The sequence below is a fragment of the Galeopterus variegatus genome, unplaced genomic scaffold (genome assembly GCF_000696425.1).
Source record: "Galeopterus variegatus unplaced genomic scaffold, G_variegatus-3.0.2 Scaffold2748, whole genome shotgun sequence".
Lineage (NCBI taxonomy): Eukaryota > Metazoa > Chordata > Mammalia > Dermoptera > Cynocephalidae > Galeopterus > Galeopterus variegatus.
Window position 1 is genome coordinate 241,131 of NW_007728859.1, and position 5,199 is coordinate 246,329.

At 40.5% G+C, this 5,199-nt stretch overlaps 1 pseudogene across 1 annotated transcript; it reads right to left on the minus strand.

The window, feature by feature from the left end:
* Positions 1 to 4,222: 4,222 nt before the first annotated feature.
* LOC103598817 lies at positions 4,223 to 4,927 on the minus strand (annotated as a pseudogene). The gene has a single exon (XR_551232.1). The product of XR_551232.1 is annotated as a histone H2A.Z pseudogene (transcript).
* Positions 4,928 to 5,199: the final 272 nt, after the last annotated feature.

Consider the following 5,199-nt stretch of genomic DNA (forward strand, 5'->3'; position numbering starts at 1 on the left):
AAAAAAAAAAAAAAAAAAAAAAAAAAAAAAAAAAAAAAAAAAAAAAAAAAGAAATCAAGTTCAAGATTGTTCTCTGGTGGGCCTGAGAGCTCCAGGTGGGGGTGGGGGGATTGGAAAGATGAGGTCAGTGAAGGGAATGAGGCTGGACTGCCAAGCAGGGCTGCTGAGTATGGTTCTGCAGGTTGTACACTGCACAAGAGCTTCCCATCTAGGGGGCACCTTTTTACTTTATAGACATACTCATACAAATGAGTGAATCTTAGATAGTTTTCTGGCAGATTTGAATAAAGTGTCTTCTAAGAACACCAGTATATTTTGACAGTTTTCTGATAGATGGAAAAAGGTATCTTGTGGAAGAAGTGCCTTTTCCTGATTTGTCCAAAGTTTTAGCTCTGGCTAAGGCCGGAAGTGCTAAGCTTCCTGAAGGCAGGCTCAAGTTTGGCATTAGCCGCATGCCCATGGGCTCTCCCCATTCTAAAGCTGCAGGTGAAGGGTCTCCCTAATTGAGCTGATCAGGCAGGTGCTGGGTGCAGTTCTGCCCTGGTTGTTACATGTGGGTTGGTTGCTCCCTTGGGACTAACATTTCTTTCTTTCTTTTTTTAAAAGATGACCGGTAAGGGGATCTTAACCCCTGACTTGGTGTTGTCAGCACCATGCTCTCCCAACTGAGCTAACCGGCCATCCCTATATAGGGATCTGAACCTGTGACCTTGGTGTTATCGGTACCAGACTCTCCCAAGTGAGCCACGGGCTGGCCCGGGACTGACATTTCTAAGATTGCTTAAATCATTTTAGACATTTTCTGGTCTTATCTGATTTATACTGACATTCTCACAGCTGTCCTGAGTTCTCTAGGGATTTCTTGTGCCCTGATGGTGCCTGACCATGATGGTTTGTTGGCAGTTGTGTCTGCCTGGGGCTTCTATGGTTTGGTGATGAGAAGGCAGGGTGGTGGCCTGAGATGGTAGGTGGCCCTGGAGAGCTGGTAGACAGTCTAGGCTTCCTATAAGTTACATAGTCTCAAGCAAAGTCATTTCCCTTCTCTGGATCCCAGTTTTCTCTCATGTAAAATACTTGGGATAACCTAAATGATTTTTTGGCCCTTTCCAGCTCTAATGTTCATTTATCCATCATCAAAGCCTGGGAATAAATGGCAAATAAGACTGACCTACTTCTGATCCCATGGAGCTTGCACTCTAACTGGGCAGACAGACACGTGAGCAAGTGCTGATGCTTTGGTGGGAGCTGTACTGGTCTGTTTCTGTTACTTAAAACAAAATACCTGAAACTGGGTGATTTATAAAGAAAATGAAATTTATTGCTTACAGTTTCTGAGGCTGGGAAGTCCGAAGTCCAGGGAACATATTTGGTGAAGGCCTTGGTGGTGGCGACAGTGACGGCAGGTATCACATTGCGGAAAATGGAGGGGCAGAGAGAGGGAATAACCTCCTCATTCACTCTCTTTTTAAAGCGCTCAGCACCATGCCCCTGACCACCATTATTAATCCATTCACTACTGCACGGTCCTAAAATCCAATTATCTCTTCAAGGCCTCACCTTTCAATTACCGTAATAGGACTTCCCACCCTCAGCAGTTAGAGTGGAGGTTAAGTTTCTAATACATGAACTCTGGGGGACACAATTCAGTCAGTGCACAGCAGGGCATATTAGTTTCCTTTTGCTGTGTAACAAATTACCACCGACATAGGGCTTAAAACAACACAAATGTTTTCTTAACGTTCTGGAGGCCAGAAGTCTGAAATGGGTCTCACTGGGCTAAATTCAAGGTGTGGGCAGGGCTGCATTCCTTGCTGGAGGCTCCAGGGGAGAATCTGTTCTCTTGCCTTTTCCAGTTTCTAGAGGCTGTCTGATTCCTTGGTCATGGCCCCTTCCTTCTCAAAAGCCAGCATCAGCAGGCTGCTGAATCCTTCTCAAGCTGCCATCTCTCTCTTTTCCTCTTGGCTTCCCCTTCCACTTTTAAGGATTCATGTGATTACACTGGACCCACACAGATAACCCAGGATAATCTCCCTATTTTAACATCCTTTCATTAGCAAACTTAATTCCACCTGGAACCTTAATTTCCTTTTGCCATAGACATATTCATAGGTTCTGGGAATTAGGATGTAGACATTTTTAGAGCCATTAGTCTGCTCACCACAGGAAGAGTAGAGAGGGCTGTCGGACTCCCTGGCAGAGACACCCCACCAACACGCTGGTGTGTGTCATGGCTCACAAGACCTTGGTATATCCAGAGTCCAACTGGGCTGGGGAATTTAGGTTTCCTTTGACTGTCAGGACCTGACACAGTACAGGGAAAGCTGTGGGTGAGGGAGCTTTGCACAGTGTGTGAGAGAGAGAGTGTGTGTGTGTGTGTGTGTGTGTGTGTGTGTGTGTGTGTGTGTGTGTGTGTGTGTGTGTGTGTGTGTATTTGTATTCCTCAGGCAGGTGGAAAATGATTGCAGAGGAAGGGTCTGAGTTGCAAGAACAATGACTGAGACAAGGAAGAAGTACTTGTGTGGGGGACTCTAAACAAACCTAAAATAATAATGATGATGGTGATGTTATTTAATTTGCGGTTAAAACAAACAACACAGACAAACAAGAAGCTGAATGCAACAAAAATACAGCAATAGCATGTGCATCAGGAGGGCGAGCCTGGGGTGAAGTGCCATAAAATCTTTGTACTGTTCAGGAGGAGGAGAAAGATACTCACTTTAATAATTTTTAACTTGTGGAAAATTTCAACCTTTACAAAAGTAAAGATCACAGTATAATGAATCCTAACCCAGTTTACCCTTAATACCTGACTAATCTTATTTTATCTATTTCCATACCTGTTTTTCACCTTATCTCCCACACTATGGATCATTTTGAAGAAAATCCTGAACATCAATATTAATTAAACTTAGATTTTGGTAGCTTAAGTATGTATGTTATAATCTTTAGGAAACCAATTTTTAAAAAAGTAGGTAGAGGGTGTAACTTCCAAAATAGTAGATGCAAAGAACTGAAATGAAAGAGAGAGAAAAATCATTACAAAAGAAAGCATGACAGAAGGAAAAATAATCATGGAAATGATAGAGCAAATTGGAAATATACAATAAGACGGTTGGCATAAATATGTACTTATAGTAAATGTTAATGGACTACATTGTTCTGTTAAAATACAAAGATTTCAGACTGGTTTTAAAAAACAGCTGTATATCCTCCACAAGAAACATGTATAAAACATAAGGATACTGAAAGGTTCAAGGTTAAAGCATGAAAGAAGACATGGCAGCAGACAATACCAAAAATAGTGGATGTGGCTGTGCTAATAGCAAACAAAATAGGTAGACCATATGGCAAAAAGCTTTACCAGATATAAAGAGAGTGGCTATGTAATATGAAAGGTTCTATTTACCAAGAAGCTATAACAATGCTAAGCTGCTATGGCTGGCTGGTTAGCTCAGTTGGTTAGAGCGCAGCCTTGTAACATCAAGGTCAAGGGTTTGGTTCCCTGTACTGGCCACCTGCTCTCCCCCGTGTCTCCCCACCAAATTCTGAGCTACTATATACCTAGTAATTTAATTTCAAAGTATATAAATCCAAAGACTGGTAGAGCTCCAAGGAGAAATAAGAGAAATGGACAAATCCACCATCTTAGTGGGAGATGTAACAATTCTGTCGTAGTTGCAGAAAAAATATCAGTAAGGATATGGAAGACATGAATAACAATGAACAAGCTTGACCTAATGGATGTATATGTGTATATATACTCATATATAAAAATATATGTGTGAATATATATTCAAATATTTACACATATAGTTAATACATAAATATATAAAATATTTTAATATGAATATATATAGACGTTACTTTAAATAATTGCAGAATTTACGTTCTTTTCAGGCATTCAGAGCATTTATTAAAGTTGACTGGATTCTGTGCCATCATCCAGGTATTAATAAATTTGATATGACTGACATCACATAAGATTCCCGGGCCATAATTTCATTCCATTAGAAAACAACAATGGGTGGGCTGGTTAGCTCAGTTGGTAGAGTACAACCTTATAACATCAAGGTCATGGGTTTGGTTCCCCTTACTGGCCAGCTTAAAAAAAAAAAAAAAAAAAAAAAAAAACTAGAAAAATGGAGGAATTAATGAAATAGAAAACAAAGATATGATGAGTGATTGACAAAGCCAACAAGTTGATTCTTTTTTTTGGGGGGGGGGGATATGACCTTTATTGAGCTTATCCACCAGAGTGGAAATAATGTCTGTACAAAACCAAATGTTTGTTACTATAACTTCTGCATCACAATTAAAATCCAAACAGTTTTTTAAAAACAGTCAACTCAATCAAAACCCACTACTTCAGAATCAATAGCTTCTTTGAAGCCACAGTAACACTTAAATATGGTTAAGACTTGAATGCAGAAATTTGGTTGGCTGGAGAGCTAATTAAACTTCCAACTTGCTCAAATAGAATTACAAAAAGGCAAAATTGTGTTTTTCACAGAGATACAGTCCACTGGAATCACCAACACTGGACAGCTGTTAGAGTATTTAGAGTCCTGAGATAATAAGGAATCCAGGCATCCTTTAGACAGTCTTCTGTTGTCCTTTCTTCCCAATCAGAGATTTATGGATGTGTGGAATGACACCACCACCAGCAATTGTAGCCTTGATGAGAGAGTCCAATTCTTCATCACCATGAATAGCAAGTTGCAAGTGATGAGGGGTAATACGCTTTACCTTCAAGTCCTTTGATGCATTTCCTGCCAGTTCAAGTACCTCTGCAGTGAGGTACTCCAGGATGGCTGCGCTGTACACAGCGGCAGTCGCTCCCACACGTCCATGACTCGTTGTCCTAGATTTCAGGTGTCGATGAATACGGCCCACCGGGAACATTTCGAATTCTGCTGAAGCTCAAACAAGCAAGGCAGAGAAAGGGCCAGTCAAACACACAGCGAAATCTCACCACCTACTCCTTCGTCGCACCGCGATTCAAACTGCCAACAAGTTGATTCTTATAAAACACTAACAAAGTTAAATATTTGACAAGATTCATCAAGAATAAAAGATGTGATACAAACAATTCTGTGACTCTAGATGCTTTATAAATTTGAAAAAGTATGTGAATTGGACAAATTTCTGGAAAACTAAAACTCACTCAAGAAGAATTTTAAAACCTCAGTAATCCTGAAA